The sequence below is a fragment of the Phycodurus eques genome, chromosome 9 (assembly GCF_024500275.1).
Source record: "Phycodurus eques isolate BA_2022a chromosome 9, UOR_Pequ_1.1, whole genome shotgun sequence".
Lineage (NCBI taxonomy): Eukaryota > Metazoa > Chordata > Actinopteri > Syngnathiformes > Syngnathidae > Phycodurus > Phycodurus eques.
In genome coordinates, this window is record NC_084533.1 from 22,414,123 (window position 1) to 22,439,656 (window position 25,534).

At 41.4% G+C, this 25,534-nt stretch overlaps 1 long non-coding RNA gene across 1 annotated transcript in view; it reads left to right on the forward strand.

The window, feature by feature from the left end:
• LOC133407840 (uncharacterized) overlaps positions 1-18,057 on the forward strand; it is a 57,090-nt gene extending 39,033 nt beyond the window's left edge. Inside the window, exon 3 of the long non-coding RNA XR_009769219.1 lies at positions 16,478-18,057. This is a non-coding gene — a long non-coding RNA (uncharacterized LOC133407840). The remainder of the gene's footprint in view (positions 1-16,477) is intronic.
• Positions 18,058-25,534: the final 7,477 nt, after the last annotated feature.

The following is a 25,534-nucleotide window of genomic DNA, read 5'->3' on the forward strand; positions in this document are numbered from 1 at the left end:
GGGTCGCAGGGGCAGTAGCTTTAGCAGGGACGCCCAGACTTCCCTTTCCCCAGCCACTTCATCCATCTCTTCCGGGGGGATCCCGAGGCATTCCCAGGCCAGACGAGAGACGTAGTCTCTCCAGCGTGTCCTGGGTCGTCCCCGGGGTCTCCTCCCGGTGGGACGTGCCCGGAACACCTCACCGGGCAGGCGTCCGGGAGGCATCCGAATCAGATGCCCCAGCCTGCTCATCTGGCTCCTCTCGATGTGAAGGAGCAACGGCTCTACTATGAGATCCTCCCGGATAACCGAGCTTCTCACCCTATCTCTAAGGGAGAGCCCGGACACCCTGCGGAGGAAACTCATTTCGGCCGCTTGTATCCGGGATCTCGTTCTTTCGGTCACGACCCACAGCTCGTGACCATAGGTGAGGGTAGGAACGTAGATCGACCGGTAAATCGAGAGCTTCGCCTTTCGACTTCTTCCCTCACTCGTGAACAAGACCCCAAGATACTTGAACTCCTTCACTTGGGGCAGGATCTCATCCCCGACTTGGAGAGGGCACGCCACCCTTTTCCGACTGAGGACCATGGTCTCAGATTTGGAGGTGCTGATTCTCATCCCAGCTGCTTCACACTCGGCTGCGAACTGCTCCAATGAGAGTTGGAGGTCACGGCTTGATGAAACCAACAGAACCACATCATCTGCAAAAAGAGATACAATACTGAGGCCTTCTAAAGAAATATATCTCAAAATAAAAAATGTATATCCACATATTGTGGGATTACTCAGATTGCTATAATGGGATTATTTCCACTTTTTTTATTTTTTAATGTCCAACACGATTCTTTAGTGTTTGAATCAAGTCTGTCAGTCATTTAAACAACAAGCCTGGTTGCTTTTGAATAGACATGAAAGGGACCTGTCTATATAAAAATGTAAAAATTTTTTAGACACTATTCCACACAGACATATACTAATGGAGACGGCGCACACATGAGCACTAAACCCATCAAAACTATCGTGACCCAGTGATGTAAAAAGGCCATATTCTATACAGTCCGTGTTTAATTCACCACCTGTTGTAATGTTATGTTCAGTCATGTAGAACTTTTCTCTTTCAGCCGCTGCATGCCAGACCCCCCACATTGTAAATGGTCGCGGAGGACGGGACCAAAAAAAAAAAAAAAAAAAAAAGCCACGACTCACTGGCAGGCTTTTTTAGGGTCTAGACACCGAAGGCAGATGAAATCACTCTAAAAGCGACCTAATTCGGCTGTTAGATGAGAGCGAGCGCCGTTGGGGATCGTCCAGTACTCCATATTCACGGCGTGGGCGGCCTGCTGGGAAAATAGCGGCGTAATCAGGAAGCCGGCGCTTGGGCCTGATCAGGTACGCAGAGCCTTCTTCTGCCTTTCCTTCACACCCCTCCTCCTCCTGTTCCTCGTCCACCTAGTTTGGACGGACCTACTGGGTTCCTCATATGTGAGGATTGGAGATGAGGTCTGAGGTGAGCTATGGACTCGGGGGGGGGAGGGGGGGGGGTTCTTCCCACATTTGATTATTCAGGTTGGCTGAACTAAATTCTAAACTCATAAAATTCGTATCCCCTCTGGGGGACCATTTGCATATATTTTAGTGCCCCCGCCCCAACCTCCCTCACAACCCAATTCCCCTTTTTTTCTGAGAAGGTGAAAGACAGGGCCAAGCAACCAGGCCTGTATAGGCTTTAAGATGTCACTGTAGTGTGAAATATGGCCGAACAAGCAGGGGCTTTGAAACCCAAACTAACCCCCCCACCCCGATCCCCCCTCCCTTCACCACTATACCCCACCCATGCATGACCCGCCTATCCTTGTGCAATCTGCTAACCAAAAAGTAGGAATTAAACGTCACTTCGCATTACACATTCTGCTCCTCTGCGGTCAACCTTGTGCACCTGAACGTCACTCAGTTGACACGACAACATGTCTGCTGTCACTAATGGGCTTCTCTGGGGGAGGAAGGGGGGGGGGGGGTTACTTTCAAGTCCCAACTTTAGGTACAGGTGCACAATTTAAAGAGAATCTATACAAGACCTGTTTACAGTGAACTGTTTACCGAGGCTTGTTTAGTAGTCACACTTAAACTATTTTGTGCTTTTTTATTGAGTGCGACTGTGAAAATAAGCCACCATGTGGACAAAGAGAGTTTGGGGAAGCTGTGTTATTATACTGCATGCTTTTATTTTGAACATCTGACCTGGCAGGATGCGTTACGTTGATGTTGCCTGAGCGTTGCCGAGCACAGCGGGAGTGTTATTGCCTTGAGATTTTAATAAAAGCTTACATTGTGGAATACATCTTGCTGTCTGTTGAACCCTTTACATACAATTTAGGAAATGGATCCAATGAACGGGACAAAATTTAATATAACATCACTTTGAGTAAGCCTGCGATTGGCTGGCAACCAGTTCATGGTGTACCCCGCCTCCTGCCCGATGACAGCTGGTATAGGCTCCAGCACGCCCGCGACCCTAGTGAGGAGAAGCGGCTCAGAAAATGGATGGATGGATCACTTTGAGTAAGCGAAGACTCTCTTGCTTGCCTAGTTCTCCACATAGGAGGCTAAGCGTGCTTGCTTCAAGCTGTAAAATTTTCAAAAAATGATTAAATTTTGTAAAAATGTGATGTGCTGCCATCATTCAAACAATAAACAATAAATGTGGACAATAACTGTCTACAGTCAGCTGCAGATTTGGGATTTGCCTGAAGACGAGTTAGAGGTGTAACCAGCATGAAAATCAGAGCACTGTCAATGGGTGAAAAACACCACCACCTATGGACAATTAACATTAACATATATAACAATACCCATAAACCCAATATGTAAGTTTTAAAGGCCCTCTAGGCTGAATTCAGATATTTGTTTCTAAATACAGTGTTTGAAGATAATTGCTGAAAGCATGTGTGAAGACTGACAACTATATAGTACTCAATTCTGGAGATAGCGGTCAGCTGTTTTTCACCATTTCAATTTCTTGTTTTTTTTTTTGGCGGGGTGGTGGAGGGTGGGCCGTGGCTAAAACAGGGTCCAGTGATGTACTTGGGCTGTGGTATTAAGCGCCCCTCCCTCTTCATGTAATAACTTGCCCGACTTTTTTCGCATCAGTGGTTATCTGGCACAATTGAGACCTGCATTTACCAAGCTAGGTATGCTTACACTCCGGAAATGCATCCTCATGACTAAAACATGTAATTATGTGCAAACATTAGAAAGATGCTAGATGAAGTAGCATCTATTTTTCCAGGTCATCGTAAAGGTATTTGATTGACAGTTTATAGTTGAGCGGGGCGTGGTTTCAGCATTTGAGAGCAGAGAAAATAACGTGATTTTTCATGATTTTTAAGCCTCATTTTATATTCTTGGCGATTTTTTTTAATCATTCAAATTTGGCAGGGTTGTCAGCAACACTCTTCTCTGTGGTGTGTCAAATTTAAAAGACATTTATAAAATATATATATATCAAAATATTTTAAAATATATATTTAAAAAAAAGAAAGAAGAAAAAAGATTGGAACCCAGAATCTTAGGACTAGGACTGCACTCCATTTAGGTTGATGTGGTGCAGTTCTACGCCACTGCAAATTCTAACCGCAATAACTAACATAACAAAACATGTATTTGTTGTGTCAATCCATAGAGAACGGAATCATCTGTATGAGCCTGGACATGTCACACCTCTATCATAACATCGCCAACAGGGCATCCAGATTTTAATGAACATGTCAAAGACTTGCCACAATTTTTTTTATGTTGGGTGGGGGGAACCCAATCAAAAAAAATATATATATCTCTGAAGCCCAGGCCTTAAAATTCTGCTCTGTCTGTGTGGCAAGCAGAGATGAAGGGAACACGCACACACTCACGCACGCACGCACGCACGTGCGCACATACACACACACACACACACACACACACACACACACACACACACACACGTCGTCACACCAATTGGGCAAAGGAAGCGTGAGAGACACCTGTTTGCTTGTTTGGACTGAGCTGTGCCAAGCGGGCACTGCTTTTTAGTGCCCATCTGGAGCCTTGCGGTGCGAGTTACGACTCCTTTGAAAAAAAAAAAAAAAAAAAAAAGACCAAAGGCGGGAGTTGATGGTTGGCATTTTGGTCACATGGGGTGAGTTGCTGTCATCCTTTAACCCCCCCGCCCCCCGGCGCCCACCCCCACCCTGCCACCCACCCCTCTTTCCAATATCCCTCCCCCTCCCATGCCCACTCCCCTGGTGCACATGCAGAATGCAGTGTCAGGAGAGCAAGCACTGAGCGCCCATTGTGCGTGCTAACCAAAGCGGAATGCCCGGGTGACAAAAGGGGGAGGAGTGGACTCAGGGCACACAAAAGCCAGTGGGAGGAGAAGGGTGGTAGGCAGAGGGGAAGGGGAAGGAGAGATGGGCAATCTGCTGGGGGCTAAATAGACGCACTCAGCCCCAAAAACTTGAGGCACCCTAAAACCCTTCCATCAATCCCCCCCCGCCGCCTTCTTGTCCTCATCTTCCCCCCGCAGCCTCTTTCTGGGTACTGTACGTCGGATGATGGAGGTCGTTTCGCCTGACGGTGCCAAAAAAGAGGATGAAGATTCTCTATTATGAGTTTCCACTCTTGGGGTCTGACAGGAAGCCCATCAGTAGCCACCGATGGCAAAGCTTGTTCACTTGTTTACACAACAAAGTGTAATTCCTTCATATTTTGGGGGTAAAATTATTCAGTCAAAAATATTCAAAATGCATTCACACATTCAAACCCAGTGGTGTTTTAATATGAACACAAATAGTGAGTATATGTAAGTAAATTTAGTTTATAAAGTGAATCCCCGTTTATCGTTGGGGATACATTCAAGACCCAACCACATATAAATATATAAATGAATAAAAAATAGTTTGACGCCTCCGACATGCTTGAAACACATTTAGAGTTATTAAAACACACTTAAACTTTTTAAATCACTTTCTTTAGTATTCCTTTGTGCCTGCTGGTTTCGCTCTTTCCCTGTCAAGAAATATAACATCACTTTGAGAAAACAAAAGGAAGACGCGCTAACATATACTGTGAAACTCCATAGACAGGCTAAAGCAAGTTAGCATAGATGTTATGGTAATTGTAAGCCTTCAAACAGCTGCTACTTTAAAACACACGAACAGAGCATACAACAATACACACTCGCCAAACCAAACCAGGTAATAACAATAATAAAGTCAGCTAGCTTATTGCTAACATATAACGCAAAGTGCTATAGACGGCTAATGGAAATTAGCATTGATGTTAAGTACAAACCTTCAAACAACTGCAACTTTACTCACCTGGACTCAACTTTATTTAGAACACCCATGGAGCAGCAACACTTACAAAAAGAGCATACAGCAATACTCAAGCATGTAGTTTTTCTCAGAATTTTTCCAACTTCGACTGGGAGTGACAAATAAACAGCTTGAAGCTAGCACACTTTGATTCTTATTTGGAGAACTCTCTCGCGAGAGTCTTCTTTTCATTTCTTCAATGTGATGTTATATGATAGTCTTCCAGTTCTTGAAATCGAAAGACTGAGATCAAGCACTTAGAAATACTTGAAATATTTAAATATTTTCATTTATCACAGGTGAATCTGGAAATTATTCCCCACGATAAACAGCGGTTAACTGTAGAGTAATATTGAGACTACAGATATGTGCAAAATGTCAATGTCACAATGAAATGACAAGGTAACTATTAGTTCAAAAAGAAAAGAAGATGTTGGACTCTCAACTCTGTCAACTAGTATAAATGTAGTCCTTACATGCCAAACCCAAATCTGAAACAAAACGTGTTATTATTAATTGTCTGAACAATCAATGAAACTGGGTGGGTTAAAAAAATAAAAATAAAAGGTGCTTCTATCTTCTAAGTTAAGTAGTGGTAGAGGTGAGGGGGTTGCACATGTGCATGTACACACCTGCCTGTTGTGTACGCTGAGAGCAATGTTGTGAGCATGTAGGATCGTACGTCAAAGCGCGCCGCTTCACTCCCACACACGACCCGCGGCGAGAGAGACACAGCCAGGGCCAGGGCGCTGCCTCTTGACAAAACACACACACACACACACACCACCTGAATTCCCGCTTTCTCAATGGCGTTACTTTTCCACACGCATGCAGGATGAGCAACCTTCCCGTTGAAGGGCTCTGGCACTTTAAAATACTTGCCAAACCATTGTAATTAGTTTATGAAATGATATCGGCACATCATAGGGCTTAGAAGATGAGGCAATGAGCCATTTCTATATATACAGTATGTATCAATATCCATCATCCATCATCAAAAGGAGGGTTTTCAAAATCTTCGATGCGCTCGTTCCAGTTGCCTTGCTATATTCACTGGTGACCAGTGCGTGACTTAGTCTGCCTTTTGAAAACGGATGCTGTTTATCCAGAACTTCACAGTTTTTATTTTTACAGTTATATTTTCATGACAATGTTGACCTTGTAACAACAGGTATCTTTGGATTTTCAAAAGTTTCACGTGAACAGTCACGTGATCACTTAGACCTCCCGAAACCATGACAAATCCTGAAAGGTGCTTGCCACAGAGGTAGTTGGCAAATTCACACACATGTGCAACAGCGGCTTTTCCTCAAGGATCTTATCTAAAACCCTGAGTGGAATGTGATGTATGTAAACAATGTGGCTCCACTGGACTCCTAAATGTTAATGTACACTTTGCAAGCACAAACACTCAAACAATATGGTCCACCATTGTTATTTTGTTGTTGCGATAAAAGCGCTGTATGTATTGTATTCCTTTGATCTCACTCTCTGGCTTGCAGTTCTCCAAATAAGCTGTTTATTTGTCACTCTCAGTTGAAGTTTACCTGAAATCTGACACATTAAAAACGAGAATTGTATGTTTGAACAACAAAACGTTCAATCAAACCGCAAAAGTCTGGAACGCTAAAGTCAAAAGCTAGTTTAATGCTAACATATCATTTAAAATGCCATAGATGGGCTAATGGGAATTAGGATCATCATTACAGTAATGATAAATGTTTAAAGAACTAACTTCTACTTTAACGCCTATGGAGCAGCATCACATACAATAAAAGATAATTAAACATTGTATATTGAAACACCCAAATTACTCCGATGTATACTGTATATGCCTAGTAGGGGACCTTATCTGCTTCTTCTCTCGTCTTAATTACGCTGTATCCACATCGAGTAGAGTACAAAAAAAAAAAACAGACTATAACAAACAGACAGTAAAAAAAATATCTGATATACTGTATGCCTTAAATGGGAATTGAGCACTTGGACCTGCAATGTAAATCCAGCCTTAGATTCAGGTGCTTGTCAACTTTTGCTCACTTCCTCCGAAACCTTTGAAGGTCACTTTGAAGTGAACTTTTTCAATCTTTGGGCTTCCATCTCTTTGGTCAAACGATGACTCTGCAGATCAAAGGTGAGACGCTTTAAAGAAAACTCCTGACGGTGGACCCCACTTCTTCCCTCCCACTCGCCCCTCCTATGCACACTTAACATCTGAACTTCCCCCCTCTACCCCTTCCATGCATGCAAACCTCAGGCTTTCCCATGGAATTAACATATCCTGCTGCGGGGCGCAAGGTAGCTTCCCGTTTTATCTAGGGCCCAGTTCATAGGAAGTGGCTTGCTGTGTTGTTTTGGTTGAGATGCGGAGGGTCAAATGCAAGCCTTGAGGGCATGTTTAGGTGAAAACCTGGCAGGCTCAGACCCAACACCCCTTCACTTCCCTCTTACCTTTGAGAATGAGACCCGTTACCTTTAGAATGAAACAAAGTCAAAATTTTTTAGGCACGTTTGGTCTGCAGTCTTGCAAAGTATCACGTGTTATGTGGGAGAAAAGTCTGCTAGAATGAAGGACAAAGTTTATAAGACAGTGGTGATGTCAGCCATGATGTACAGATTTGAGACAGCGGCACTGAAGAGACAACAGGAAGCAGAGCTGGAGGTGGCGGAAATGAAGACGAAGTTCTGTCTAGGAGTGAGCAGGATGGATAGGATTAGAAATGAGCTCATCAGATGCTCCGATGGTTTTGGTGACAAAGTTAGAGAGAGCAGACGTCGACGTTTTGGACACGTCCAGAGGAAAGAGCGAGAGTACATTGGTATAAGGATGATGTAGTGAGGGAAGACACGAGGGCAGTTGGTGTTAGAAAGGAGGATGCAGAAGATAGGCTTCCATGGAAAAGATTGACATGGTGTGGCGACCTCTTACGGGCCAAAAGATTCGGGCATAGCTAAAACGGTGCCTAGCGACGCACGTGAGTGTCCGGCATGAGTCGTCCGTCCCCCACTATACAAGAACTTGAGCGCCTTTTTCGCATCAGTGGTTATCCAGCCCAATTGTGACATGCAGTAAGCTCGCTAGCTATGCCTACACGCCTAAACCTCCCTTCTGATAGTACGCTGGCGTGACTGATTTAGAGCGCTTCGTTGTCGGCCATGAGAACGATTACGTCATGGAGAGAAGGTGTAAGAGCGAGAGGGGAAAAAAAGTCAGATTTACTAGCTAGTGTGTGGACAGAGGCCTCGGGCTGCCGTAACCGCTTATAACCGCCTTGTTGTTACGGCATGGAAAAGATGCGTGATTAGGAATCCCATTTGTGTTCTAGGCAGGCTGCTCCAATATTACTGACTGCTGTATCCCAGTAGAAAGCGTCCTACTGCTTCCAGACAGGAAAAGAAGTATGCGACTTAAGTGTGGCAGCGTTAATATGAATCCCCCTAACCCTAAACCTAACCATAGCAAACTTCCTTGTACAAACGTCATACATATGTTGCAGCGGGGCGTGCCCGCCAGAGGCTTTAATCGGATATATTTTCACGGCTCAAACATGTAGTTATGTGTAGGTACAGCAACTGGCAGATACTTTAAGACATTTACTCAAGCTGACTTTTACTTCTATCAAAGTTATTTTCTGGTAGTCTACTTGTACACTTGTATCACTTTCATTGACTTTACACAAGAGGCCAGGTGAGTTTGTGGTCCAGCCTCCTTCAGCGTTAAGCTGGGCAGCCATCATTGTTCTGTAGCTGCAAATCACCCATGCTGCAATCAGGCGCCCCGATCTGGGCTTCCGTGAGCCCCCGCCGTTCCTGATGATTCCTCCGCTGATTGGCCTAACTGGACTCCTGTCTGTGGCTGCAGATTAGCATGGATTGTTTTTTCTCTGTGGCATACGGATTGGGCCGTGTTAGCATTCACACATCTGCGTGGCACCCCGGGGGCTCTGGAGGGGCTCACAGATGCAAAGCAGAACTTGACTTGATCCAAAAGTGAACTTTGATATGATGAGTAATAAGTAATCATGGATTCTTTTGGATTTCACCGGAAAAGTAATGCAGCGGTGTTAGTAACAAAAAAAAACAAAAAACAAAATAATAATAAAAAAAAAGACAAGAAATAGTGGCTGAACATTTATGGAAAAGTTACATCTGTTATTTGAGTTTAATTCATTCCGTGACCAAGCTTCTAATTGTATTGATTCATATATAAAATCAATTTTCCCCATTTTTTTGTTTGTTACAATTATTTTAATAAAGGGAAATAGCACTTTATTGTAAGTTGTTAGTTCAGTGTTAGCATATACTCCATGCTCCTTGCGAGTGTTTTCACTTTGTATTTGTGTGTTTAACTGTTTGTCTAGTTCCATAAATGGCTAAAAGTACACCGATGACTGTTGCTCTACTTTTTTTTCACTTTACTTCAGTGTTGGTGTATCTGAAGCTTGCTCATAGATGCAATTTTGGCTTGCAACACAAAGGAAAAAAATCGAGCAACTGACAGCTTGGAACTAAAACACTTAAGTTTGGGCACTCGTAGGTCAAGGTATCGATAGTGAGCAATTATTTAAAAAAAGAAGCTTCCGGTTGTTTATTGCCAACTCTCAGTTGAAGTTCAAGATCAAAGTAAATCTAAAACAGAGAATTACACATTGTGTATTTAAAACAACCACGTAAATTTGAGACACTACGGTCGCACTGGAGCCTATCCCAGCTATCATCGGGCAAGAGGCGGGGTAAACCCTGAACTGGTTCCCAGGCAATCGCAGGGCACATACAAAACAAACAACCATTCGCACTTACATTCACACCTACGGGCAATTTAGAGTTGTCAATTAACCTACCCTGCATGTTTTTGGGATATGGGAGGAAACCGGAGTGCCCGGAGAAAACCCAAGCAGGCACGCGGAGAACATGCAAACTCCACACAGGCGGGGCTGGGGATTGAACCCGGTCCTCAGAACTGTGAGGCTGACGCTCTAACCAGTCGTCCACCGTGCCGCCTATATATATATAAAGCTTATATAAATATAAATATATATATATATATATATATATATATATATATATATATATATATATATATATATATATATATATATATATATTAAAGAAAGCTTCCCCGGTTTAGTTTGAGAACAATTTTTAGTTTCATTACAGTGCACTAGGCTGCATGGCTTTCGTCCATATGTGACCTGCAATTGGCTGGCGTCCAGTTCAGGGTGTTCCCTGATAGGCTCCAGCTCACTGGCAACCCTAATGAGGCCCAGGGCTAGAAAATGAATGTAAGGATGGATGTGCGGTAATGGGACAAGTAACACGTGTTGAAAGAGGTATACAAACAAACAGTGATGCTAACAGAGTGCTAGAGAGATAGAGATGTAGAGCGAGGCATGTACAGGTAGAGAGGGAGGTGCAGTATATTGCCTCCGGTGTACATGTCATCTGTCAAATCTTGTGTCCTTGCTTGACTGAGTAACTCTTGACATGAGTGTAATGAGACAATCATGCTGACAACTCGTCTGTCCAGTTTTATAGCATTATGTCACATTTCAGGACAAGCGTTGAGTAGTCTACATACAGTACCATGCCACCTACCACTAGTGGGATTGGACTTATTCACAAATGCATGCTTTCTCACCACCCACCAATCACTCATCGTTCTTGTCTCTTCTTCAGTTGAAGGATTACGCTAAAGCTATGTAACCATTTTCTACGAAACTTTGTGGAAAGGGTGACGCAGTGACCTAAAATCTCAACTTTACGAGGCATTTTTCGACTTTGGTGGAGGTCTGCATTCTCCTTATTGTCATTCTAGTTCTTATCTCATTCACTGTCATTGCCGTTTATATTCGTCAACTGGAATCCAACCATTTACTGCCACTGCCGTATATGTTCGTCAAGGAGGTTTTTCAATGGATAGGTGTTTTTTTTCCCAGTGTTTCTTTTTAAAATTGAAAGTCAAGTAGTTCAAGTCTCATGAATAGCTTGAAATCCTACATATTATATTAATAATAAAAAAACTTAAACTAAATGAAAAAAAAAAAAAAATTGGCGCATTCTAAAACTTTTGACCGGTAGTGTTACTGGTCAAAGGTTGTAGAACATGCCAATTTTTTCACTTTCTTTTCTTTAAATTGAAAGTCAAGTACTTCAAGTCCAATTAATAGCTACAGTTATGGGACTGTCCACAACAGAGTTGGGAATAACTTTCAGACGAATATGAGATTTCCATTTTAGAGATAATGACACAAGTGTGGTCAGCTGTTCTATTTGCCCAATGTGGCAGTTTTTTATTTTAATTTTATTTTTATTTATTTATTTACCTTGAGTAGTATATTCCGTCTGTGCTTTCATTTCAGGCTATAATGAGAAATTGAACTGCATAGATTTCAATTTTTAAAAAGCTGGAAAAGTGTGGGTGTTGTGTAAAAAAATAATAAAATAAAATAAAATATCTATCTATATATCTATCTATCTATATATATATATATATATATATATATATATATATATCCATCCATTTTCTGAACCGCTTCTCCTCACTAGGGTCGCGGGCGGGCTGAGCCTATCCCAGCGATCATCGGGCAGGAGGCGGGGTACACCCTGAACTGGTTGCCAGCCAATCGCAGGGCACATACAATCAAACAACCATTCGCACTTACGGGCAATTTAGAATCTCCAATTCATGCAAACTCCACACAGGCGGGGCACAGTTCGGTCCTCAGAACTGTGAAGCTGACGCTCTAACCAGTCGGCCACCTCGCCGGCTATATATATATATATATATATATATATATATGTGATTGAAAAGTAACTCCCGATTTTTAAATACTTAAATAATTTATTTCTGAACTATAATTCTTACAAGAAATGAAAATGAGAAGAAAGTGTATTGCATGGAGTTTTATTGAAAATTCGATATGGGTGCCAGCATTAGCCAACAGTTTCTCAAGCCGCCTGAGAACCGCATTAATTGATTTCACAAGGAACTCTTGTGGGATGGAAGACATAACTTCTCGTATTCGCCCTTCAAGTTCTTCCAAAGTCGTTGGTTTGGTAGAATAGACTTCCTCCTTTAACCAACCCCACAGAAAAAAAATTGCAGGGTGTTAATTAAGTCAGGACGTCTGGCTGGCCACTCATACACAAAATAAATTGAGAAAAATATTAGAACATATGAATAAATTATAAGTATTTTAAAATAGGGAGTTACTTTTCAATCACCCTGTATATATATATATATATATATATATATATATATATATATATATATAAACAAATGTGTTTTTAACTGCTTTATGTCCATTCTTTAGGTCAGTAATCACTAGACGTGCATGTGATTTCAGGTCGGCTTGTGCTTGAGTTGTTTATCTAATGCTCACATATTGACATTTTATGTCTGTGCGCTCGCACCTATTGTATTGCCGTGTTTACTTTAAGCAGGGGAGGGGTTGAGGGTCCAAGGTGAAGAAGGGGCGGGGGTGGGTGGTTATCCCAGGAAGCACGGCGCGCTCCAGAAATACGAGCTTCGGCCCAGCTGAAGACAATGACCGTAACACGTGAGAGGAGTTGCACATGGCGTCTAAGGTTACCTGTTTGTCATGCCTCACTTTGAACTTTTGGCCCGATAGGAGAAAACCGCAGCTCATCTCACTTTTACCACTCCCGTGCTTCTCCACCTTCCTCCCTACAATTACCCGACACTTTCCTGTTATGTCGCACCTGGCCATGGGTTCTATGGGATGGCTTTGTGTCTTGCCCCAGCAAATCTTTGTGTATCTGACGTTTGTTGTCTCGTACATGAATAAGATTACGCAAAAACTACTTTCCCCACAGGACACTTTGTAGGTCGAAAGAGAACACGCTGAGTTTTGATTGGATTACTGATCAAGGTACAAATCTTCTTTTTTTTAACCATACTTCTTCGTCCTCCCTTTTTCCCCTCATTTTCGTAATTTATGAATTCATTTACTCACACTCAGCGATCCGTGGCGTGCTTAAGCCCCCTCACACCTAAAGTACCTAAACGTATGTTCTAGTTTTAGTGCTCTGTCGCATATTTAAAATTCTGATAAAGTGAAAATAAATCTGTCTTATAAATGTGACACATCACTGAGAAGAGTGTTGGTAACAACCCTGCCAAATGTAAAATGAGGCTTCAAAATTGTGAAAAATGAAGCCCTCGTCTCTGCTCTCAAATGCAGTGGGCGTGCCCACTGAATGCGAGAGACCACAGCTACGTCAGAGAGACTACAGAGACCACAGCTACGTCATCTAGCATCTTTCTTATGCCTACACATAACAAATGTTTGACCAGCGAACATATATCTGCTTATAGCACACCGGGTCTTGTCTCCACTTTGACAACGAGGCACTCTAAAGCGTCCATGCCAGTGCCAAGCCCCGGTCCACACGCTGGCTGTTCCGCCCTCCTCACTCTTCCGGAATAAAAGCAAGTTATGTGGGGTGAGGGGGCATCAATTACATGTCAGGGAGAGAGCTTTGGAGTCCCTGAAAGTGTGAAAATGATCTCTGAAATATATGTGGACTTTCTGACTCACCACTTTCTTCCATGTACTAAAAGACACCGTGCCAAGAGCAGTGACAATACTCCATTCACACATGGATCGCTGCGATTACACATTGTCCTCGTCTACAAAGAGATGTCTCCATAAAGACTGTCATTGCGCCACATTTAAAGGGAATGAGAGGAGCCGCTTTGATTGTTCGTGAGTTAGGTAGTCCTCAGTCTTTGCGTGTTTACAGCAATTATCTTCAAACGTGTATAATGTATTTAGAAATACATCTCTGAATTCACTTTCCAGGGCCTACAGATTTCGTGCTAGTTCAAAATAGGATTTCTAACGAGTGTCATTCTATTTTAATGACGAAATAAGTAAATATACTTATTCATACTATCCACAAGCTTGCACATAGCGGATACTTTACATCCAGAGTTGTCTCACAACTCTGCCCCCCTTTCACTTAGCTAACAGGCTATTATGATGAATGATCTTTTGAGTGCATCGCTCACTGACAGGACGCCTCAGTTTCTGTATGTTAGCGTGTTTGCTGTCTGTCTCTCCAGACAAAAGGGACGGCTGGAAAAATCCTCCCACCCCTCAACATGCACCCACCCACCGCTGCTCTTAGGCCCCCATCCACCCACCCAATCCTCCATCCATCCATCCATCTACAGTGCTCAGGTGATCAGCTTCCACCAGCCAGGCAAACCGGACTTTCAAGTCCCACACCTATTGGACTGTGGTCCTCTCACCTGCGCAAACAGCCGAATGGAGCGATATACTCCCGGCCTTGGTTACTTGGGTGCGGCGGCGTACAGAATAATGCACAGCTGAGCAAACGCACGTATCCATAGGACTTCACCTGTTCCTCCTCGCTAATCCGTCCTTTCTATCGGCGCAACACGGCCCGCATGAGACGTTCTATTATGGCCGCCTGAATGGAGATTTCCTTTGAGGTTACGCAGTTGATACACTCCTTAATGTCACCATTGTGCCGTAGTTACAGTAGTTGAAGTGATTGCACGCCTGGGGAGACGCATACGCCCTTTAAAAGTGCACCAACATCAGTGGGAGGTATTATACTATTGGCATATATGGATGCAATACAGGAAATCCTTTCATCTGCAGGCTGAGATTTGAGCTAATTTGGAAAATGTAGCGTGCAACGGAGACGAGTAAAGCGTCTCGATGAATGAGGAGTTCCCGTGCTGACGTGGACCACTTGTCCTGGGCAAGAGCTTTTAATCAACTTGAAAATTGTGATGGGAAAACTGTTTACCGCGACACTTCCCACACATTCTTGAGGAGAGTGACGCAATTGCGATGATCTAAGACAAACTATTATTATGATTAGTATTATTAATATTATTAACTACTGCTAACAGGCGGCACAGTGTACAAGTACACTGTTTCCCAACCTTAACTGAGACAAGGCACATATTTTAGCTGAGAAAAATCTCACATCACAAACCCCAAAAAGGAATGCGACAAAAAGTATACACGTGCTATTCAGATAAATTGGTGCAATTTGCATCCCCAGGCATGATAAAATAAACTGTAAAATACTTTGTGCAACTAGGCAAAGTCCTGTGTATTGCACTAAAATCAGTACATTGATCTGCTTGTACAGTATATTTAATAAATACAATTTAAGATTCATTTAAACTACCTTGAACACTGGGAAAATAGCATTTGTTGCCTGTCCCTGCTTTCTAAAATTGGATTTTACCATTTAAATCCTTCAGAAATTGTATATTTTTTTACATACACATACATATTTGGAGTAGTTTGATTTGTGAATTATCGGATTTAAAGTTGGAAAAAGAAATTTAAAACTAGTCTGACTGAGTTACAACAACAAAATTTGGAACATTCCTTACACTGAAATAAGGATGATCTCTTTTGAATGTACTTATTTAGTGCGAAATCTTGGTCTGTTTAGTTGAACACAAAGCTGTTCCGTTCTGTATACACCGGATACTTGTACCTTCTGTCATCTACTGGAAGAATATTTAAGATCATCATTATTTCAGTATATACACGGATTGGCTTTTTATGGCTTATTTTACTACACTCCTTCATATTGAAATGTACAGTAATACCTTACATAACTTTTGTTTTACAAAACTTTTAAACTTTTATCCAATAAACATTTGAAAGCGAATCGGCAACTGATGCGTGCACTTTTTAAAAAAATTTTTTAACATCACTTAAAACTTTAGCTCACGACACAAGGCAAAATAAAAGCTCGTAAGTTGCCGCACTCAAAATTATAGTTTTTTTTAAACGCATATGTTTTTTTTATTATTTCAAATAGAAAAAAAAAAAAAATACATTTTAATCACCTAAATTTAGAGTATAACATATTAACTGACCTTTCCTGAACAAGTTGCACATTCTGTTCTCTGATAGCGTTTGAATTTGTTGTGAAATGCAGCTGCTATGAATGTTTGTCTTGTGACATAAATACAAATAACTGATGTTGCTGCTCATTTTTTGTTTTTTTTGAGGGGTATTTATGGGATGGCGAGGTGAAATAAAGTGAAACGTATGGCACGAGTGCAGCCAGACTCAGGCCTACTATATGATGACTCTGTTCCTCCTTTCTTTCCCTCTCTGCAGGTTTGGGCCTGAAAGACGTGCCAGACCTGCTGCCAAATCATTGGCCGCCACCTCACCCTGCAGACATGGCTGACACACACACACGCACGCACGCAAGCACACGCGTGCGCGCGCGCACACACACACACACACGAGTTTCTTTCTATTTTATTTGCAAGCATATACAGCCAAGTGAAGAAAATGACCTGCCTTTCTTTAAAGACAATATAAATGCAGCATACTCTATTTCTAATGCGTTTGCGTATTTATAAGTCAGTATTGATCACTTGTGTTCTACCTCTAGAACCTTCCTTGCCTTTCCGTGCAACACCTCGTATTGCTTGATATATTTCTTAATGTTCTGCACTGTCGAGCGTGAACTATGCAAACCTCTTGAAACGCTAGTCTTGTTCTTTGACCCGCTATTAGTTTTGTCACTTTTTATTATTATTTTAGAGCACAAGGAAATAGTTGCTCATTCTAAGCCCTACATTGTTGTAAAAATGTTAAGGCACAAACCACAGCAGTTGTGGTTACTAGTTAGGTACTACTGTAAAAAAAAAAATTATGTTTGTTTGTCATCAAGAAATAAGCACCTAATCAATTTTGGATGGGAATTCTTCTTGAGGTTTGATGATTGATTTGAATGATGACTGTTTTGAACATTGCATTGCGTTTTGTCTATGAAGGCAGGCAATTGCCAAACAGGCAAGTGACACAAGGGGCATGGAAGAAGCCATTAAATCATAAACTTGCAAATTGAGGGATTTGATGAAACAAAAATGGAATCTGAGTGGTGACCAAATCCAGGGTGTAGCCTGTCTCACGCCCAAATTCAGCCCCAGCTCCCCTGGGACCCCAATAAGGACAAGTGCTAAAGAAAATGGATGGATGGATGGATGGATGGCCTTGGCGGAGGTCTGTGAGTGTGAATAAGGTTGTATGCCCTGTTTGAATGTGTGTTAATAGTAACAGTTGTTTGAAGTTTTATAATAACACCTCTGCTCATCTCTGTTAGCCCGTCTATGGCGTTCCGTATTATTTATTGTAAGCAAGTAAGTAATAATATTTATTTCAACCAAGTAACGAAGGGAGATTTCTAAATATATATTTACACGTTAAACTGAAAGGACAGAAGCACAGTTTAGGAAATTAAGCCCTGCCCTACAAAAAAATAAACCATTTCATTTGTTGCCAACTGATATCATGAAATACCCGAGAATATTGAATATTCAACACTTTCAGATAAAAATTTCAATTATTCTACCAGTCAACTCAACCAATACCAAAACAAACACGTCAGAGCAACTGCACAGCATTTTAATAAACGGATCTCAATTATGGAATGAACTAACACCGGAATTTAAGAATGTTAAATTATACCCACTTTTCAAATCTAAATTTAGAAAGAAATCCTAACTGGAAAAGTATCTATTTTAATCCCCATTATTCACGTATTTGATTTTTGTTTCAATAAAAAAGAAAGGTTAAAAAATGTATGGACATTTTTTTTATCATTTGGTTGAGCATTTTGTTGTTTAAATAGACAACGTTTTATTCTCTTGATTTATGTGTCAATTTTACAGTAAACTTAAACTGGTAGTGACTAATAAACATTTTGAAAAACAAAGAACGCTTGTTTTGCCTTTCCTCAAAGTGATATTATATGATTGCGCCCCATTCATTGACAGTGAGAACCAGAACTGAAAAAAAACAAACAAACAAAAAAACAAATTTGAATGTGTTTAAAGCGTGTGGGAGGGGTAAAAAAATACCTCTACTACTACATAGTAAATGGAAAACAATAAGCGCGGCCATAACTAAGCCTGCCTTCGAAATCTTCTAAATCAAAGTCAGTTGAGTCAGAGAGACGTTACTGTAGCATTGTTGCAACATTTGATGATAAACATCTGCATTATGCAGGTGGTTGGTATGAAGGTGTGCAATTCTGTACTGTACATTTCTATAAATAAATTTAAAAAAAAAACATCAGGCTATTTCCATGCAGAGTACGAGCCTGCATGCAGCTTTTCGACTCCCACGACGGCGCACATTCTTGTCATGGCTCGACTGTGTGTGTCTCCGTCTCGGATCACGGAGCTGTCACACACTCCTGCCATGCGTCAGCGTTTGACACAATCAGGCGACGTTCACACGGTCCTCCCTGACATAAACACATTGTAAACAAACAGGCACGCACGCGGACGACTTGTCACTTATCTGCCGGTGACATGCAAGTCCCCCTGTGCTATTTTTAAAGACTGGGGAGCACACCTACTGTGCATGGATTCTCAAAGGCCCGGCCACACCCACCGTCGCCCGTGCACCTGGGATGGAAAATGAAGTCAGGTGAAGGAAATCTCAGGACTAGTGTACAGTGATTCCCATAGGCCTTTTTTTGGAGAGGGGGTGGGGGGGCGTAATGAATCCCATCACCCCTAAAATCTAAGAGATTTTTCTACTGAATGTTGTTTTTCAACAACCAAGAATACTTTAAAACCACAGTACTTGGTCATAAGGTAATATTATAACAAGACAAATACAGCAACCAGCCTCCTCATTGCGTCAAAAAGGGTTTGCTGCACCCAACCCTTCCCACTTCTCCCCAACTGGACTCTTGAGTGTTCTACCTACACATCTGTCTTCTCGTGATATGGTGTAAAGACGTGGCTTAAAACAGGAAATGTGGAACATTTGATAAGCACTCAACACCAAAGCAATATTATTATTTCATTTCACTTTCTATTTGAAGACTATTTAAATGTTCTGCCTGTCACTGTACATCACCAGCATAGATGGATGCATTATTTGTAGAAGTAATAATTTGGACGACCATTTAATTAAAATTGGATAATTTCCACTGGCACAGTGTTTGGGAAGCTCTTGGGGATATAGGAGAGGCACCCGTGAGTTGGCGGCCTGCTACAACAGCTCAGCTAAGGAAGAGGAAATATGGAGCAGTAAAATGAAGTAATGTAAACACAATATACACTGAAATAATGATGATCTCAATGCAATTTACTCACAAATGTAGTTGCTCAGTTGAACACAAAGCTATTATTCTGTTGTACGAATAGCAACAAGTGAATGCACAAGTTCATTGGAACTTGTGCCATCTAGTGGAAGAGTATTTCATTCTTCTGCCTGTCGCTGTATGTCGCTGGCATAGATAGAGGAACAATGATATATTAGTTGGAGCCGATACTAGAATCAAGACATCAGTGGTTGGGAATCACAGCACTAAATCTCCTTTAAAGGCGTAACCGCCTATGTACTCGAAGGTACGGCGCCGAATAATTATTGCAAGCTTCCAGCATGTTTGGTGATTGCACGGTACATACTTGTCCAGTGTGTAAACCAACATGTGGGGCCTCCCTTGTCAGTTCGTTGCTTGGTTATATTTTTAAATCCCAACTGTCACTAGGCGCCTGTCAACGTCAGGGAGGTTGGTAATCAAAAAGGTTTGTTAAATGTGCGTGACTGGGCTGCCCTTGAGGCTGCGCTTGTTTTCATGTGAGTCACACCTGAGCGTGTGCAGTGTGTTTCTCACCAGGAATTCACAACACAGATCACTCCTCGGTCGTTTGAAGGTTTTATAATGTATCACCGTCCCTCATCAGAGATATGTCACACCTGATCGTATCTGCACCTTCTTAAGTTTTTCATCCTCTTCATCCATTTGAGCTAGCCACAAAACCACCTTGTGTGATTTTTTTTGCAATTCGCGTGCCAATGTGTTTTATTTTGAAAATTGACCGGATCGTCTCCTCCGCAACAGCTGCGCGTCTCAATTGACACGTCGAGACTGCACAGAACGTTTCCGTTTTCGGGCCCAGCCGGCGCAAACAATTCGGTTTCCGGTCCGAGCGGGCTGCCTAACGGCGGCAGAGCTCAAAGAACAAAATCATTTCATAAACTAATTCAGTTCGTTACGTTTACTGAAAAGATTTGTTCTTTTGATCGAAACAACACTATATCAGGAGTCCAACTTATATATCGGAACAGTTAACGCTCACGGACCAATCTGATACAGATACAGTCGTAGGTTGCTGCTTGACACAGGCACAACTACTTTTACGGAGTTAAAAGTCGACTCTCATTGAGGAGCTACGGAAGTGCAGTCTGCTCTGGCTGCCGACAACAACTCCGACTTCCACGCCTCCATCGCGCCCACAGTGGTATATATATATATATATATATATATATATATATATATATATATATTATTATTATATATATATATTAATATATATATATATATATATATATATATATATATATATATATATATATATATATATATATATATATATATATATATATAATTTAAAGTCTCCAATTAATGCATGTTTTTGGGATGTGGGAGGAAACCGGAGTGCCCGGAGAAAACCCATGCAGGCACGTGGAGAACATGCAAACTCCACACATATATATCCATATATATATATATATATATATATATATATATATATATATATATATATACATATATATAATATATAATAATAATAATAATAATAATAATATATAATAATACAAAAACCAAAGCAATATTTCCATGATAAATAATGCAAATCCAAATTAATCCGTTCCAGACACGCAAAAATAGTAAAAAAAAAAAAGATCCTCGTTTGTTAGCATTAAGCTAAACAGAATTTTCTAAAACAAAGCTATGTGGTTGTTTTCAATACATAACGTGTAATTCTCTTTGTCTTATGCTTATTTTGACAGTGCAGTAAACTTCAACTGGGAGTGGAATTGTTCACTAGCTGTGCGGCACGGTGGACGACGGGTTAGAGCGTCTGCCTCACAGTTCTGAGGACCGGGGTTCAATCCCCGGCCCCGCCTGTGTGGAGTTTGCATGTTCATGTGAATGTGCGAATGGTTGTTTGTTTGTATGTGCCCTGCGATTGGCTGGCAACCAGTTCAGGGTGTACCCCGCCTCCTGCCCAATGATAGCTGGGATAGGCTCCAACACGCCCGCGACCCTAGTGAGGAGGAGCGGCTCAGAAAATGGATGGATGTTATGGATGTTCACGATCTGCCAAACTGCTGCTTGTTGTGAGTTGAGTTCACTGCTACCATGCAGCGCTCGCATCTCAAATTTCTGCACGCAAGTCAAAGTAAAAAAAAATCGTCCGGACAACTGTTTGTATTTCGTAAGTCGGGGTACCACGATACTTTGTTCTATAAAAACAGCACGCAAACATATAACGATGATGATGTTAGCTGGCTGCGCTTGCCTGGAGTCACCTAGCGCAGTCCTCGGCCGCCATGCACAGCCAGGCCTCGCACTCATCCTCCCAAATAGCCCCGCAGGCCCTGGAAATGTCTCATGAGACGACCTGCCGTGAGATAATGAGGAATTAGAGGAGAGGAAGATGGTTAGGGGGAAGATTTCCAGGCTTAAAGTGCTGTTACTGTCACCCAGAAAGACAGCAACACCTCTAGGTAGTGGACTGCGAACACAGTGCCGTGTGTGACGTGCACACAACTGCTGTGAAAAAGAAACAAATCCTCACTATTTATAGACAGTCTAATCTTGATCATTATTAAAAACCACAATAATAGGCACGCTGTGACATTGAGTGATTCCTCTCTGACAGTGTCAATCAAAAGTGAGGTTGATCTCGGTGAATGTAAGGCAGTGATTGACATAGAACTCATTAGATTGTGCACGTCTACCCGAGGGCATCGAATTTGGAATTGTGTATCAAGGCCCCAAGCCCAAGGGGGCTTTTGTAAAGTTTTAAATAGCTTTTCTTTTATTTCCATGTCAGTTATAAAAAACGACATCATAAATATCTAGAATAAAAGACATTTCACTGTGCAAGTTCATTAATAAGGTTGCTTTAATTAAATAAATACTGTCTGAGAATAAGCCACCTTGCAAAAATGCTAAATGTTTTGTTCCACCCGATTTATTCGTAGCTATGGACTGACTACGTACAGGGGCATCAAACTTATTTTTGTCACGGGCCACACTGATGCTACACTTTCCCTCAGAGGGCCGTTATGACGGGGAAACCATAGAAATGTTTCATCGCCTCGTCATATTATTTCATATACACAACAAATTGATGGATAATAAGTTTTGAAATCAGAAGTCAAGGATAATAGTTTGTTCAGCTATTGGTCATGTTACTGTAAAGTTTTGATTGATGTGTTTTAAAATGATGTGGCAGGGAAGATCTGGCACCCAGGCCTTGAGTTTGACACCTGTGATGTACACATTGCTCCCAGGAGAGACAGGTTTGGGAAAGATTGGAAATTTCTTTTTTTAAAAGGTTATTTCAGTACAAATGTCAAAGCACAATATAACTGATGAAATGCCATGGTTTTAATCATACCTCCCAAGTTTTAAGAAAATTCGGTGATGGGGATTGGGGAAGGGAGGCGGGGGCTTGACGATGATCAGGCAGCTAACATTAGCCTCTGATTGTCACGCTCTAATTTGCTCTCAGTGTCCGTCCAAAGTGGAAATACTACTGCTTTATTGGGGTTAGTTTACTTAGTTTACTGGCAACCACTCTTAGATGGTTGGATGTCGGACATATTCTACCGAAAACAAAAGACTGCCTCTCAACTGTAAACTACGTTGCTTATTTTGCCTGCCAGTAATGCGTGTGAAATCCATGGTGCTGCTGACATTGGCTGAGGTGGACCTTTCGTTTTCACTGTTGACGCATGACTTTTTGCCTGTAGTTCCTCATGAGACACACCTGGCAACTGGCTGCTTACTGCAGTGTTGTTGTCAGCGCAAATACTTGGTGGAGCATCAAGTAGTAGATAGGCGGCATACCAGGAAAACTACAGTACAGTACTGTGTGCTCTGTAACGTTCTGATGTTCTTGCCAAGTTCTCTGTCAAACTCACAGATGACAAAGGTCAGCCTTGACATGATATAAATCGAGCACAGTTTCTCAAGTTTGTTTTTCATATCAGGGCACATATTTTACATTCAAAAAATCCTACAACACACCACTAAACTAAATTGTCACAAAAATATAAAGTATATACAGTAGTAAATACATTACCACTCAAAGTTTGGGGTCACTTGGAAATGTCTTTATTTTGGAAAGTGTAGCACGAGTATTAGGTACAGACCTGACTTAAGAGTTAGGATGCTTCAGAACATTGTCCATTTGGAAGACCTATTTACACTATTTACACTTTAACCTCCATGCTGATGTCTTAAGATGGTGCTTCCATATTTCCACATAATGTTCTTTCCTCATGATGCCATCTACTGTATTGTGTAAGTGCACCAGTCCCTCCTGTAGCAAAACAACCCCACAACATGATGCTGCCACACCCGTATTTCAAAGTTGGGATGGTGTGGATGGCGTAGCACCCGATCCTGGGCACCCATACAGCACCTTCATAGAGGACCGCCTCCCAAAAGATTTTGTCAACGGTGGGCCTGCCAGACAGCCTGGGGGCCCCCAAATGCTCAGTGTCCTGGGACTGTTGTCCCTCTTTTCCCCCTGTTCGACGCCCCTGGTTCTCAGGCTTGCAAGGTTCCCTGTTTTTCTTCCAAACGTAACGATCATTATGGCCAAACAGTTCAATTCTAGTTTCGTCGGACCACAGGACCTGTCACCAAAAATTAAGGTCATTTCCCCTGTGTTATTGAACAAACTGTAATCTATGTTTGGGATTTTTCTTTTGGAGTAATGGTTTCTTCCCGGCAAATGGGCTTTTCAGCCCATGTCGGTACAATACTCGTTTCATTGTAGATAATGACACACTCTTATCAGCTTCGGCCGGCCTCTTCACGAGCTCTATTGTGTTTGTTCTTGGGTTGATAGACATATTTTGGACCAAAGCACGTTCATCTCTTGGACACAGAGTTTGTATTTTTCCTGAGTGGTATGATGGTTGGACATTCCCATGGTGTTTAAACTTGCATATAATTGTTCGACCAGATGAACAGGGCAACTTCAGGCATCTGGAAATTGCACCCAAGGATGAACCACACTTGTGCAAGTCCACAATTATATTCTAATATTTTGGCTGATTTCTTTTGAATTTCTCATGATGTTACCCAAAGAAGCAGTATGTTTCAGGTGTGCCTTCAAATACATCCACAGGTGTGTCTCTAATTAACTCAAATGTCAATAAACCTTTTAGAAGTTCCCAAAGAAATTACATCATCCTCATCACAGTTTAAAGGCATAGTAATCTTACTGTATGTAAACTTCTGACTCTGAAAAAAGTAATTGAAATTGCCCCCCAAAAATCCTTCTCTTATTATTCTGGCATTTAGCGAATAGAAATAATTTCGGTAATCCTAATTGACCTAAAACAGGAAAGGTTTAGTCTGATTTCATGTCAGACAGTGAGGAAAAACGTATCTATATTATATATACATATATACATAGATATACGTATTATATAATGTAATGTGTGTAAACTTCTGGTTTCAACTATAATTACGCTCTTCAGTGCACAAAGATTACAGTATACAGTACATACTTTTTATGAATAATGAATAAGTATATTCTAATTTTAGAAGTACAATGTACAAAAACAGTTACCATTTACTTTTGGATAGTCACATGTTGTATCTCAAGGTGGAAAAGCACAACACAAAAGTACATAAAATTGTATGTAAAAATATACATATATATACAGTATCTTAAACATGCCAATGTTTCAAAATCCCTTTATAAATACTACTTAGGTACAACATGTTCTTATTATTTCCTGTATAAGCCTTAGGTCTTATTAAAATTGTATGTTACTAGCATATTTATAGTTTAAAAAGCAGTACGTATAATAGTGAAAAAAAGGTTTCCAGACCACTCATCATCTCAGTCTACATGTGTGTAACTTAACACCAAGCCCCTCATTGCTTGTTTGTCTACCTGGGTCTTGGTGTCTTAACCTGTGTCCCTAAACAAACCTTTCAAAAAAAAAAAAAAATCACTGTTGGTTCCTTGCACTGTGCAAACAACTCTTTTTTTATTTTTTATTTTTTATTCCAAGCCTGCAAGGGAGGGAGTGGCGTCATCTGTTTACTAGCCCCCACTAGTGGCTTAGTGGCGGTACTGTGTTCAAGTCAAGCGAACAGAC